This window comes from Dipodomys ordii, unplaced genomic scaffold, assembly GCF_000151885.1.
Source record: "Dipodomys ordii isolate 6190 unplaced genomic scaffold, Dord_2.0 Scaffold70, whole genome shotgun sequence".
Lineage (NCBI taxonomy): Eukaryota > Metazoa > Chordata > Mammalia > Rodentia > Heteromyidae > Dipodomys > Dipodomys ordii.
The window spans coordinates 3,360,795-3,377,008 of record NW_012267286.1 but is presented as its reverse complement, the minus strand read 5'-3'; the positions used below and the strand labels follow the sequence as shown (position 1 = coordinate 3,377,008).

At 38.7% G+C, this 16,214-nt stretch overlaps 1 protein-coding gene across 3 annotated transcripts in view; it reads right to left on the bottom strand.

Moving 5' to 3' along the window:
* The window catches only part of Camk2d (calcium/calmodulin-dependent protein kinase II delta), a 258,154-nt gene that overhangs the window by 88,519 nt on the left and 153,421 nt on the right, over positions 1–16,214 (bottom strand). The window lies entirely within an intron of this gene.

Genomic DNA, 16,214 nt, shown 5'->3' with positions numbered 1-16,214 from the left:
TCTGGTGAATAAAGTTTCATAGTTTAGGAGCATTTTCTGAACAAAAAGATACAATCCACATCACAGGTAATGAATCTGAATAAGCCATATTGCCTTTGATAGCTGTTCAGTATTTAATGATCATATGAATGTTCTCCAAATAAATACACACAAAGGGGCTGGGAAGGTGGCTCAGTGGTAGAGTGCTTGCCTTGCATGCCTGAGGCCCTGGGTTCGATTCCTCAGCACCACATAAGCAAAAAGAAAAATCCAGAAAGTGGTGCTGTGGCTCAAGTGGTAGGGCGCTAGCCTTGAGCTGAAGAGCTGAGGGACAGGGCCCAGGCCCCAAGTTCAGGCCCCACGACCGGAAAAAAAAATAAATAAATACACACAAAGAAATATTCTTCTAAAAAAGTAGGATCAAAAAATGTCTAGTAATAAGTAAATTGTATTCTTCATTTTATATTAAATGAAGGGAACTGTTTCACAGCCAAAAACCAACATAATGAATAGTGTTGCATGTGTGTTAATGGGCACTCACACATTTACATATTGCAGGACATATCTAGAAAGAAAATTCTCACAGATATCAAAAGATTACTAATATTAGGAACATTTAAATTTTTTGTTGGAAAAATATTGACAATTGACTTCTAAAATGTTTCTACCCTAACATGTCAAAGTATCCACAGACCCTAATCATTACCACTAAGAATAAGCTAACACACCTGACTGGGAAATAAGTTTTTATGTTGGTGCACATTTTTAAATTATTCTTAGTGAGGAGAACCATTTTAATATGCATTCAGGAGTTATTTCATCCTATGTCATGAAGGTTTTGTGTGTGTGTGTGTGTGTGTGTGTCAGTCCTGGGGCTTGAACTCCAGGCCTTGGTACTGTCCCTGAGTTTTTTTTGCTCAAATCAGGTGCTGTACCACTTTCAGTCACTTCTGGTTTTTTGGTGGAAAATGGGAGATAACAGTCTCAGGTTTGCCCAGGTTTTAGAACCATGATCCTCAGATCTCATCCTCCTGGGTAGCTAGGATTACAGATCTGAGCCAACAAGGCCTGTCCCTCAACAAGTCTTTTACTGTGCATTTATGCATTATGTCTTCGTCTGCTATGGTCTTGTTTGACTTTAAAAGCAGATTTCAGTTTGAGGGTTTAACCTTGGAATAGAACATTCTATTACCTCATGAATCTTTGCCATTAACCTCTGAAGCTGTTTTACCACGATCCCTGTCTATTGGTGAGAAAATTGAGGCTAATGAAGTCAGCTGCCCAAGACCACACAGCCTTAATATTTGCTCACACAGGTAGCCATCCATTCCACAGCCCATGCCCTCAGCCATTGGTGGGACAGCCTTTCCAATAATTACACTGCCATTCTGTCTGGATGTTCAGAGGGAATCAGTCATTTGTAAAGGCCTCCGGTAAAGCCTTTCAGTATGATCATTACAGATTATGACTCTAAGTTTTTCTTTCTGTTTTCTTCTTCGCCTTTTTTTGGTCCAGAAAGCCCTAACATTCTAAAGATTCACAAATAGTAATTAACTCTTCAAATCATTGAATCATTATGCTTTGTATCATAGCAGAACTCTAGCATCAATGCATTCTCCAATCTCTAATTAGTTAATTAATCTGAGAGTTTATTCATGGAACTGATTTAATTTGTGGCATTATACAAAATTTCACATAGCACGTTAAAAGTTTTAAAACTCTGTGGAAACTACTGCTTAATTTTGCACTCCATTAAACACTAATCTGTATATAGAAATGTGTTTAAAATATGAAATTTAACACTTTCTCTTTAAGTCAATGAATTCTTTTAGAACTCACATATTTTCCTCAGACATTCATCACTGATGCAAAGTGATAAAATGGAATCATTCACATAATATTATATTTTATGAATGCTGGAGCTTGAATTCACGGCTCAGGTACTATCCCTTAGCTTTTTCACTCAAGTCTGGTGTTACATCACTTATGCTATAGCTCCACTTCTGGCTTTTTGTGGTTAATTGGAGATAAGAGTCTCACAGAAGCCAGGCACCAGTGGCTCATGCCTATAATCCTAGCTACTCAGGAGGCTGAAATCTGAGCATCACAGTTCAAAGCCAGCTCAAGTAGGAACGATTGCGAGATCCATCTCTGGAAGTGGCACTATGGCTCAAATGGTAGAGTGCTAGCCTTAAGCAAAAGAAGCTCAGGGACAGAGCCCAGGCCACAAATTTAAGTCTCAGGACCAGGAAAAAAGATGTACAAGATACTGTTAGGTTGGGCAGGGAGGGGGGTAGTTGTGGAGGTGGGAGGGAAGGAATGGTAGGGGAAAAACAAAGGAGGAGGCAACAATGCTTGAAAAGAAATGTACTCATGACCTTGCTCATGTAACTGTAACCCCTCTGTACAGTATTTTCACAATAAAAACTTATATAAACTTATGATTAATATATTGGATAGTATGCAAGTGTATACAAATATATTGTCTATGAGACTCTTTTATTTTGATAAGTTACAAGCTATACCTTTGTCGGGATGCAAAGCCAAAGTTCACCAAAATAAAGCAGGAAGTAAGTCCTGGAAAGGCGAGGGGGTTGTCAAGGGGAAAGTGGTAGACAAAGGGAGAGGAAAAGATGGGGGATGAGGAAAATTCAGGCAAGCATCCCATGCATATCCTACAAAACTAAGAAAAGTGAGAGAAGGGGGTAGAGGAGGAAGGGCTAGGGGTAGGATGGGTAAGAATGTTGAAAGGGATGACATTGATCAAGATACATTGTATTTATAAACTGCTTTGTTAAATGACAACTCCTTTGTACAACTACTTAAAGATAATTAAAAAACAAGAGAAAGGAAAACGAGTCTCACAGACTTTTCTGCCTGGGCTGGCTTTGAACTGCATCCTCAGATTTCAGCCTTGTGAGTAGCTAGGATTATAGGCGTGAGCCACAGGTGGTAGCTGGCGAGAATATGTCTAAATAGTGGAAAGAATGAATGCTAGAAGATGTGGCCAGAGATAGTTAGCTACATAATCTAAAACTAAACATTAAAAAACCAGAGCTGGAAACGTGGCTCCAATATTAGAGCAGCTACATGGCCCGCAGAAAAGCCCTGAGTTCAAACTCAGCTACCTACCCCTTCCCCAAAGGAAAATATTTATCTTTCATTTGTTCTTTTGTGGATACATGTCACTGCCTAACTTATATTCCAATTTCTCTCCTCACCCCTCCATCAGTGTTCTCCTTAGTCCCGTTCTAGCTACGATAGACTCTCCAGTCTATTGTTCTAGCCGCAATAGACTCTCTAAGTGCATCCAGCTTCACCTTGCCCCAGGACTCTTTCACATGCTCATCTTTCTTCCAGGGCTTTCATGACCATTAATCCTCAAATCTTAGATTTTTATATCATCCCTCATCCATCAATATAACTTATCATTTTCCCTGCGCCATGAGTTATTCTTCATAACCCCGGAGTGCCATTACAACTATGTGTTTGCTTGAGAACTCATTTGTTGATGTTTGCCTTTCCACTAAGATGGTAGGTCTTCATGGGCAGAATTGGTTCCTTTTCTTTCACGTGAGTTGTGCTGGAATCAGCATTGATGCAATAGCAGGGGCCTCTCTCTCTCTCTCTCTCTCCATCTATATCTTTACTTCTCTTTATATAGAGTATATAATCTCAGGTGGGTAGACATGGAGGATGATCATATGTCCATACCATAATTTTAATATTAATGATGTCTTTACATTTCTATAAGAAGGTAAAGTACTTTACCTTTTTGGTTGTGGGGGCGGTACTGGGTTTGAAATGAGGGCCTCATGCTGGCTAGTTCAAGCCCCAGTGACAAGACTAACAAACAAAATCAGTGCTAGCTTGATTGCTATGGCTTATTTAATAAGGTTAATTGTGTATATAAGATATTTTCTAACAATACTGCATAATTGAAAAAGAGGATTAGCTGTGGGTATCCAGAAATGATGTTTCTAATGGATTGGAAATTGGAGGATGGAAATCAAAGAAGACAGAGAGTTGCTAAAATAGGAGAGTCAAAGAGTTTCTTATTGATCCTAAGATGAGTAGATATTACTGAGTCATGCTAAGAATCACAAGGATGATCAAGCTAAGAGACAGATTGCTGGACTTGTTTCAGTTGAAAGCTGAAGAGATACAGCAGGCGTAAGTGGGCTATTAGGTTGTTATAAGCAAGACAACATACAGTGTATTTATGAGCACAGTTGGGCTTGGCATCATTAAGAAGGAGGTGGGTCAGATGACAAGGCCTGCATCTTCTAGTTTACTCATTTTACTCCTCTTTTTTTTTCTGCCTGAACACTGAGTCTTCAATCTACCCCTTTAATACCATGATAGCTTTCATCTTTTTTTCTTCTCATTTACTTCCATATCTTCCCTCACTTCTACAACTTTAGTTTATAATTCCCTTCTAATTTCACCTGTCTTTCAGAAACACTCTCCACTAGTCATATTCTTAAAATTGGTGTTCTCCTTCGACATCCACATTACAGTAAGAATGAAAACAGGACTACAAAATATAATTGACAGTCGATGGACTAAAACAGGAGCAGAAATGAAATGTGTTTTTTTTGTGTTATGTATAAGATAGAGTTTCTTATGTGACAAATTAGCCACGGAAACATACATACCAACCTCTCCTTGTATATCTTCTCTATCTTGTTAGTGGCTTCATGTTTCATTTAGTCTTTCTTCAAGGTTTATTCATGGTGTAGCATGAGTTAAATGCTATCTAGCTAGACAAATGTGTATGTGTATATGAGTTTGTGGTTGTGCATTTTAACCATTACTTTAGAGAGCATCTATATTTTCTCAAAGTGTATATATCAAAAGAAATGCTTCCTAGAGCTGAGAGTGTAGTAGCATAGCTCTCCAGTATAGTGCTTGTCTATTATGCATGACACCTTGTATTCTATCTCTAGAACTGCAAAAAAAGAAAAAAACATAGAAAACAAACAAAACACCCAAAACGAGCAAAATGCATTGTACTCACAAATGGACATGTTGACTTGGAATCTCTTTATACAGTTACTTAAAGATAATAAAAACAACTAAAAAATAGGACAGGAAATTTTGTCCTATGTATTTTAACACAATGAAACAAAATTCAAATATATCAAATATTTGATGGTAGCCATGATAATAATGAAAATGTACAATAAATCTTATAATACACATGATATAAATATTGCTACTTCCTAGTTCATTTTGGGGGTCCTAAAGGGGTTTAGAAAACTATGCATGCCGTAATCTTGAATGCTATCTAATAAATATTGGCCAGTTGTTAAGTCAACATATTCTTTCATTTTCATGTTTTCATTTTGAGTAGTTCAGTTGAGTGGAGGGATCAGGCAGACCCAGTATCTTGGTGTGAGGTCACATCAGGTCAGGATTTGTCTGTGCTGGATTCTGATGACTTGTAATATACAAAAAGACACACATTCACTTCACTCAGAGCCACTGGGAAAAGGTTGTCAATTTGTGTTCTATGAGGGAGGGCTCCCATCCAGCCCTATCATGCTTTCTAAGCAAATTCTATCTTAGGAACCATTTCTACTTGGCACCGGAGAATCAAACAGGCTAACAATGGCTCCATACAAACTTAAGGGGTTCTATGAGTAAATTCTGAACTCACTCGTCCCAGCTCATGAAGACATAACTGCCCTAACCCTAGCCTCCTCAGCCACTCCCCGGGGATGATCCTTGAAGCAGTCAAAACCTTCCCATTCTGACATTCATCAAGATACAGTGTACTCCTGAACTGACGTGTTGAATTTACATGCTGCAAAGATAATGTAAAACAATGTTCTCACCCTCAGAACATCAAATCTGAAGGGAAGTGGTCCTTCAGTGGTGTCTGTAAATTACAAGTCATTTATAGGTTCCTTAGACATCCTTATGGAAATCTTAATATTTGATTTGGGGCTTTTGCTCTGTGGATACAACTCCCACATCTTAGTCATCTTTTTGTGACTTGGGATGGTGTACTAAGAGGCAAATTACTCAATATTGCTTGGTGAATACATATTATGAGGATGAGGAATGGATATAATTATACACTTGACTCTTTGTAGGAGAAAATGCAACAACAAATATCAGAATACTTAGGAATATATAAACTTTTTCTTGTTGTTTTTGGTTGTGGGACTTTGAACCCAGAGTCTAGGCACTGTCCCTGAGCTCTTTTGCTCAAAGCTAGCATTCTATCATTTTGAGCCACAGCTCCACTTCCAGTTTTTGAGATATGAGTCTCCAGGGGACTTTTCTTCTCTGGCTAGCTTTAAACAGTGATCCTCAGATCTCAGCCTCCTCAATAGCTAGGATTACAGGCTCATATGAATACTCATGTGGACAACCACAGGAATAGTTATATACATGTGTATATATATATGTATATGTACATGTATGTATTTATATAGTATTAGGGCTTGAGCTCAGCCTGGCACTATTCCTATCCTTTCTCACTCAAGACTAATGCTCTATCATTTGAGATACAGCTCCATTTATGGTTTGGTGGTTAACTGGAGATAATAGCCTTATGGATTAGCTTGGGTTAGTTTAGAATCACAATGCTCAGATCCCAGCCTCCTGAGTAGCTAGGATAACAAGTGTGAGCCATTGGTGCCCAGTTGAAATCCTTAGCATTTTACTAATTTACATCAGGGAGATTTATATATACTTAAGTCATTTAAATTATTAGCTTCCTAAAATTATTTATTTAGATGTTTGTATGTTATTTATTCTCTCTTTCTGACAGCATATCGTTTGTCAAATGATATGAATTATTAAATTTCCTCATGGGAAGTATTAGTCTGTTTTTGTATTCAGGCTAACACACGAAAGAGATTGCTTTCATTTTTATAATCATAATAACTAAGAGAAAATGTACTGGAATTTAATGATTAATTTTCCATAGAATTAAAAAAAACACTAGTTTTGCTATTTGTTATGGGCAAGTTACTGTTAAGCAATTAATTTACTGAAAAGGTTCAGTCATTTGGTTCAATAAACAGTTTATTTCAAATAGACTAGTAGGTCCTCAAAACTATCAGACTGAATTTGATTAAATCTGACACTGCAGAAGTACAAATGCCTAATTCACAGGAGAACATGAGCCGTAGCCATGGATTTAAGAAGAAAATGTATCCTTACAAACACATTCAACACAGCATTTATTTGTCCTTATCACTCCTGACAGCGCGTCATCCCAGGACTGTAGGCATTAAATTGCTACAATGCAAATGAGAACATGCTCGATGCCAAATGGGCAATCTGAGCAGATGCTCTGGTTCGGGTGTCTGAGGTCTACTCTCTGGCTTTTTCTGCCCTGAGAGCTGTCTTTCATTTCTGTGCACAGAAGCCGTACTTTTGGCTCTTCCTGTATGTTTTCTTTCCCTTTCCCTGCCTCCAGCCCTACAGGAGGGGAGTTTTTCAGAGGCGTTGTACCATTGGGTTGGGCCTTCCAGTGAGAACTCTGGTATGCTTCAGGGGTTTGTCACATCTCTCATTTCAAGATGGTGAAGTGACAGATGGACAGATGGATGGATGCTGCTCTCCCACTGTTTTGAAACTGGAAAAGTCATCTTCTTTTGGTTGTAGAAGCTCAGATTTTCAAACTTCTTTTGTGGTTTTCCAGCTTGCAGACTCCAGCATAGCTCTCTCTCCTTAATCAAGTGGACCAATGCGCATAATAAATATGTAAGTAATGTATGTGTATTGCACACATAGACACAGACACAGATACACACAGACACACAGACACACACACACACACACACACACACACACACACACACCGTATTGGTTTTGTTTCTTGGGAAAATTCTAATACACAATTGTTTCCACAATATTCATCTCTAAAATTTGCTCTGATTGAAGCAAAAGGCTAAAACCTGGACATCATCTTTCATGAAGTTTACTCACTTTTCTCCAATAATTAATGAGCCATACAATTTTTCCTTCTAAATATTTCTTGACTCACGATAGCATGTTCTTCTCTTTTATTCCTTCTACCATTGCTGTGGCCACATAATTTCTCCGTGGGTTTCATTTACTTAACTCTTCCTCCAGTTTCATCTCCATTCACATTGTAAGCAGTTATCATCTGCCTAAAAAGAATTCCTGACTGTGTCATCTCCATACTTAAAATTCCTCCATGGCTACTCATTCCCATGGTCCTACTCAGTCTCTCTCTCTCTCTGTCTTTGTCTGTCTGTCTGTCTCTCTCTCTCTGTCTCTCTCTCTCACACACACACACATACACACACACACACACAATTTCAAGGCATCAATAACTCCACCACACCCAAAAAGTTAAGGCTGGTTAGCTTAGAGTGTGAACTTTTAGGTTTTTATCATGATGTACTTAGACTAACATGAGCTGGCTCTTGTTTTCTGAGATCTCTGGCTTTTTAACTTTTCACACACATGAAGAGGTAGTAATGGATTAGTTCTCCATGTATTTATTTAAATGAAATCTCTATTAGGAATGCTTGGAAGGTATTCATTTAGTTATTCTGACCTGACATCTTCAAGAAAGATCCTGAAACTCTTTCAGAAATCCTCTGAAACCAACCTCAGGTGCTCTTGTACATTGTTTGGTTTGTCTTGCTTAATCTTCTAAAGAGACTAAGGGCTGGGACTAAGCCCTACAACTAGAAGAGACAAGGAGCATGACTTAGTGTTGGTGTCCCCCCAGCCTAACAAATGCAAAGCCGGGCGTTGCCTGAAACACAGTGGTACCTATCAATACATACTAGCTGAATCAAACAACATGTGAAAGGGAAGATGTCACTGTGGAATCAGTCAAAACAGGGAAGTGGAATTACGGGTAAATTTTGTCATTGCTACTTTCTTTGTAAAGGGAGATTTAGACCTGCTATCCTTACAGTCATCTGCACATCTATTCTTTCAGCAGGTATACTTTTAAGTGACTCTGTGTTAAGGCCTAAGGGAAGGGATAGATAATGAAGAGGAGAAGAAGGGGAGAATGCAGTCAAGAATTCAATGGATATCCGGAACAATAAGAAGAGTTGATGTTAGGCGAAATGAACGCCAAGATAAGGACTCGAATGTTTTTTTTCTTGCGATTGTTTTTAACATATTTATAAGACATTTCTTTGTTGCTTTGTATGTTCCTCCCTCACAGTATAACCCCTGTTTTCACTGTATTTGATGTTGGTATAATTTGGGACAGGGAAGGGAAAAAACAAATAGTTTAAATAGGGATACAGGTGGACCCATTGCAACAATGAGATATATAAGACGTTATGTCGAAAAACGAACTTTACAACTTTGGCATGGGGTGGGGGGACGGTGGGAAGGGATGGGAAGGAAAAACAAAGGAGGAGGCAATAATGCTTGATAAGAAATGTACTCATTACCTTGCTCATGTAATGGTAACCCCTCTATATGATATTTTCTTTTTTTTTCTTTCTTTCTTTCTTTCTTTTTTTTTTTTAGGTCTGGTCCTGGGTCCTGAACTCTGGGCCTGGGCGCTGTCCCTCAGATCTTCAGTTCAAGGCTAGCACTCTACCACTTGAGCCACAGTGCCACTTCCAGCTTTTTTCTTTTTGCTTATGTGGTGCTGGGGAATCGAACTCAGGGCCTCAGGCATGCAAGGAAAGTGCTCTACCACTGAGCCACCTTCCCAGCCCCCTATATGGTATTTTCACAATTAAAAAAAAAAGAAAAAAGAAGAAGAATGAGGAAAGGTATGGATAGGGAAGGGATGGGTGACATGGATCTAGATCAATTTGATTCACAAACTGCTTTGTTAAATGGCACTCCTTTGTCCAACTACTTAAAGATAACAAAAGTAGAAAATACAAAACGCAATAAGACATTGCAAAAGGCCACCAACTCAAAAGTCCAAAGTACAAACATGTAGCTATTAGATGCAAATACATCGGTTGAAACACAGACCATCAAATGAGCTCACTAGTTGCATGTACTGACTTATTTTCTTTAAAGCTCAGTTTGAATCTTTAACTTTTCTCTCTCATTACTGCCCTCACCCATGCCCAAATCACAGTTTTGTTTCATTTTATACTTTTGACTCCTGACATATCTATCCTCCCACCCCCACCCTCCCATTCCCCGGCACCCCTAATCCCTTTGCTACGCCGCAGTAAGGAAGAGCTTTGCAATAGGAAATCGGATTATTTCATTCCCCATTTTAAACCCTCCATGCTTCTCACGGAACACAGAATAACTATAAATTCCTTTCTCCTGACCTACAAGTTCTTTTGAGCTCCAACTCATACCAATAGCATGTGATATTTGATCTTCCTGTCCTCTAGTCTTGGGGTTTGTAAGCTGGACTGGCCTTCGCTCTGCTCCTTCCAGAGGCCACTCTCTCATAGAGTGACCCTAGCTTGGGTCTTCTCCTCCAAGCCAGATGTTAGCGCCTACCACTCCCCAAATATTCTGGTTTTCTTCACAATGTTAGAACTAAACTTACCTTTCTGGAGGGGTTCTCTTGTTCATTTATGTACTTACTGTATCTCTCCTTCGATTCCTACAACTTAAGTTCTGTCCTGTTCAACACTGTATTCCCAAGGTTTATCAGAGTATGTACTGTATACATTTTGAAACTGGTCGAAACACTGAGGAACTAGCCATTTTGTGTTCGAATTGTGGCTCTGCTACTTTGCTATTTAGCTGTGTGACTTAGAAAAATTATTATTGTCAGTGTTCTTGGCTACGAAGTGCTGAAATGTGTCTATTCAATAAATGTCTATTGATTTGAATAAATTGATAAATAATCAGTCTTTCTGGTATCAAGACTAAGCAACGGACAATAACTCGCTTAGTCAAAGGGATATACTAAACATGTCCAGACCACAAACATACCAGTGTTCTTCAGATTTCATATTTATTATTCTGTTACATCAGCCAGGAAAATCTCAGCTCCTCAGGTAAAACTTCATATATTTATTGTTTGTTGATTGATTGATTTTAGTTGGTCATGGGGCATGAACTCTGGGCCTGGGCACTGTCCCTCAGCTCTTCAGCTCAAGGCTAGTGCTCTACCACTTGAGCTACAGTGCCACTTCCAGTTTTCTGGTGGTTAATTGGAGATAACAGTTTCACAGATGTTCCTGCCTGGGCTGGCTTTGAACCATGATCCTCAGATCTCATCCACCTGAGTAGCTAGGGTTACAGGCATGAGCCATCAGCTCCTGGCTGTTTGTTTATTTTTGGGACAGGTTCTTTAGGTGTAGCCCTGGCTCTATTCTTTCTACCTCAGTTTCTCAAGTCCTTGGATTACAGGTATGTGCTACGGCCCCTGGCAATAACTTTGCAGTTATATACCTACAATCTAGGTATGCGTGGCCCCCAAGAATTCATGTGTTGGAATATGGTGCACAGGATGGTGATGGAGGGAAGTGGTGAACCCTATGAGAGTCATAGCGCAGAGTGAGGTAATTAGGCTGTTGTGAGTATTGTCTTGAAATAGGATTAAAGGTAGTTCCTGTGGGACTTTAGCTCCCCTAAGAGAGGTTTGTTATAAAACAACAAGACTGGATCCTTCCTGCCCTACAAGGTGACCTTGCCAGTGCTGGTGCCATTTTGCTTCAGCCTTCAACTTCAAAACCAAGAGCTAACATTTCCCTCTTTTAGTTATAAATCTCCCAGCCTTAGGTGTTCTCTTTCAGCAACGCAAACACAGACAACCTGAGGACTGTTTCAAAAAGTGTTGAATTCTTGTTCATTACAGAGGAGTGATACCAAGAGTTGTGTGTTTATTTACAAAAAGCTTATAATCTACTCCACATATATTAAAAACTCTACAGTGTTACCAATTATTCTTACTCTTCTAGAAAAACAAGGTACATTTTTTTTCCTGTGTCAACCATTATGTCTCACTTTTATTATGGAAGGCAATACAGAAGTGCAACAAAAAGGTCTCTGTCTAAAATGAAGAGAATGAATTATATGAAGCAAATACTTTTGAAGAACACTTCTGAATAAAAATATAGAGGCATTCTGGGGCCTTTGTCCCAGACCTAATTGATCTATATGGCTCTTTTTATCCAGAGACAGTATGGAAGACATAACAACTACAATACATATAACCAATACATATAACCAATATATCTATAACAAATAAATTCGTTAGACCTCAGTGTTCTAAACATTTCATAAACATTTTTACAGGGGTGGTGCCACATTATACAATAAAAAAACAGTATGACATGTAAATATGTGCATTCCTTTTCTGTTAGTTTTCCATGACTATGACACTATGACAAACATAATCAACTCTAAGAAAAAGGAAAGGTTTATTCTGCCTCAAAGTTTCAGACCATGGTCATTGACCTTGATGCTTTGGATCTCTGGAAATAAAATATATCACCATGGAAGTATATGGACCAGGAGATAAAAAGGGAAGCAGCAAAGACCAAGGTCCTAGTACTCCATTAAAGAGACTCCATCAATGATCTAACTCCCTCCTGCTAGACCCCAACTCTTACAGCTTGTATCACCACACAATGGTACCAGGCTGAACACAAAGTGTATGTTCAGGTTAAATATAAACGTTTAAAGCCAGACCAAAGAAATGCTGTAACTGTCTACAACAATAGGCACATAGTGGAAATGAAAGTGAGGAAACTCAGTTTCTGGTCTGTTTTGATCAAATCTATTGATAACTCTTTGTGGAATTATACTCTCTGTGAGATACTATTTTCATAAATGCTATAAACAACACAGATTGTACTAGAAAAGTGTGAAAATTAATTTAGAGACAATGAATCCAACTGATTAAAAAAAATCATCTCCTTAGAATGCAAGCCAACTGTTGTTGCATATACCTGTTGTCCTAGTACATGGCAAGTGAAGGAAGAAGGATAGAAATTTGAGGCCAGAGTGGGCTACATAGAAAGACAAAGACAGACAGACACATGAGAGAAACTTAAACAACAACAACAATAATCCTTTAAGAGTCAACACCAAATTATTTCATGGAGTAACACATGTTGACAATTCCTGAAGGATGATCTGAATTCAAGATGAATGATAACAATAATCAGGCAACAGTCCTCAAGTGAAAAATAAGAAGAATAGTTTAATAATCATTAAAAAATATCTATAAGACCAGAAGTTCCACATAATCCCAGCAGGGATTCCTCTACTGAGAAATAATTCTACAAGAACTTGAAACCTGAGGAATACAGGTTGCAAAACAACTTGAGCTACACACAGCAAGTTTTATCTCAAAAATCAGCAAAACCAAACTGGCTGGAGTAGCCAGATACTGGTGGCTCACACCTGTAATCTTAGTTACTCAGGAGACTGAGATCTGAGGATCACAGTTTAAAGCCAGCCCATGCAGTGAAAGTCTGTGAGACTTATCTTCAATTAACCAGCCAAAATTAGATGTAGAGGTTTGGCTCAAGTAGTAGAGCACTGGCCTTGAGCAAAAAAAAAAAAAAAAAAAGCCAGGTGTGAGAAAGCTCAAGGTCCTAAGTTTAAACCTCAGTTCTGGCACAAAAAGGAAAAAAAAATGGCTACACTAAGCTGAATGAAGCAAACGAGATGAAGCAGATGAACTGTTTTATCACAAATATTGCAGAAGAGGGGAAATATCCAGAGATCCTGATCAGGACTGACTGATTTTCAACCATTATTTTTACATTAAAAAATCCTCTGAGGCGATTTTGATGACTCAAAAACATAACACAAGAGGTTTGCTTCTCATACAAAGCAAAAGATATTTTACTGGTGGTAATTCCAAGCTGGTAGATTGGAATATCTTTTTAATTTATAGAAAGACAAATGAGAAACAACACATACCTATATTACCTCTAAAGAAACATTTTATGTTGGGAATTCTTCTTTATTTTTAAGGTGATTGATTGGACACTGCCTAATGTATGCAGGAGCTATATTTATGTGACTGATTTCCCTATGCATTTTGGGAAAAACAACTTTCTCAGGAAAAATGCTAAAGATGATTTTAAGACATTTGCAACCATTCTCTTGATTAATTTCAGCTCACTTGACCTATTGTAGAGGCCCTAAATAAAGCCAAGGAGTTCTGCTCAGCATCTGCAGGCAAAGAGGCAGAGAAATACTGAAAACTTTTGCTCACCATGGACATGAATGGTAGCTGAAGTGTAGCTTTCAAACCCTGTACATTAAAGTTGCCAGAACTTTCCAGATAACATAGAGGGGCTCCCTATTTGTCTATATATTATGTAGCCCCTAGTTTGAATACATCTAGACTTGTATTTCTTCCTACCTCTGAGAAAGTAGCCTTCCTCCTTCCAAGATCAAAGGCTTCAGCCTTCAGCGCAGTTTGTTGGCAGCTCTTTCCTTTTGAACTTTTATTCTTCAGTCCTCTCTGACTTCCTTTTTATTTTATTTTACTTTATTCATTTGCTATATTATCTTTTGGTAGTTGTTTATACAGGCGTTTCAGTTCAACACGTTGGCTTGTAAGTACAAAGCACCTTGGTCATTGTCACCCTTTCCCTCATTCGTCATCTGCCTCAAGCCCACTCATTCCCCTTCAAGTTCATTTTTACATAGCTACATGAAGTAATCTTAAGAAGTAAGTGATGGAGGTCCTTCCCTGTGTGTGTGTGTGTGTGTGTGTGTGTGTAAAAGACTCAGCTCAGGGACTTTCTTGTCTATTCTGGCTTCCAACTGCAATCCTCAGATTTCAGCCTCCTGAGCAGCTAGGATTGTAGCATCCTTTTTTCTCTAAAGACTTTAGACATTTCCCTCTTCACTGCCTCCTTCTAACCTGACTAAGATCTTTTATAGTCTCAGAGTCTCCCATGTCTCTCTCTGTCCATGCTCACTCTCTGTATGTACTATTCCTCACCTTTTACCTCCAGTAATGTCTGGGGAGCCCAGAGGTATTTATCTGTGAAAAATGTACTCATTCTAATCGACCCACCTCATACTATGATAGAAGTTAAGCTAACTTCTCAACTCTACCTTCTTTCCCCTTCCAGGGTTTGCCATCGTCTGTGAAATGCTACCTGCAGACACCTCTGACATAGATCCCCACTTTCCACCTGCTTCCCATGATCCATACTGCACTATGACTCACATGAGCTACAGAAAAGCTTCCTGGCCAATCTTCCAATCCACCTGGCTCTTCTATAAATACATGTTCCACATTGCTGCTGAAGTTATTATTATTTAGTGTGGGACAACTCTGATGCTCCCTCAGTTCAAACCTATATTTCATCCTATGAATAAGATCTGAATAAATTATAAGGCTTTGGAGCTCAGAAGCACTTTGAAACAAGCCATTCCATCACAGAATGGTGGAGTGACCATTTCAAGGTCATCAGCCACTAAACACCAGAGCTGGTATCAGACAGCAAAGGCCCTGATTGTACATGGTGCCTGTGTTAAATCTTACTTCCAAGCTTGAGTCCTGGTTTCTAAAATTGACATACTTCTTTCTCCTTCCAGTTATCAACTGCAACCATCCCTAAATGCTCTTTTCAACCATATGTCTATATTATGATGCAAAATATGCCCAAGATCTTAAAGAGATTTTGACAAATGTGCTTCACTGGACCAGATGTCACGGAGCATATTTTTCTCTGTTGATATCAATGGAAGGATGAACGCTAGGACTCTCGCCAATTCTCAAACCCTGTTACAAGGTAAGAATCTATATTAAACATAGCTAGAGAGAATGGGAATGGAAACTGCATTAACAGTGGGACCATCAGAATGACCTGCAGCCCCAAGTTCCATTTCAATCTGCCTCATCTCAACCCTAGTGTATTGGCGACGTGCAGAAAAATTCCTATGAATTTTTCTACCAGATATTTCGTCCAGTATCAACAGCAGATACTGGGCTCCCCAGGTAGGATGAGTTGGAGAAAAAAATAAACAGCATCTGTGCAGTGACTTTTTCACAGCCAATCAGACTTTCCGCCATCAACATTTCTAGCTCCAGAAAAGCTCAAGTTAATGAATATACTCAGTTTTCCTCTCTGGAGAATGTAAGTTGCTATGTTACGGAAGTAAGGGTGTATTCTACTCATCTGCTATCTTATAAGAGAAGGGTAATTGTTTATCTGAAGATTATATACAATTCTTTGGATAAACAGATTAATGCTATAGGCCTGTTAGCTAAATTGCAGTGTTTTCTTGCAACAAAATGTAAAAACAATAATTACAAAAATGCCTCATTCACCTTGTATCACTGGGGAGAGGCTGTTTTCTTTTTT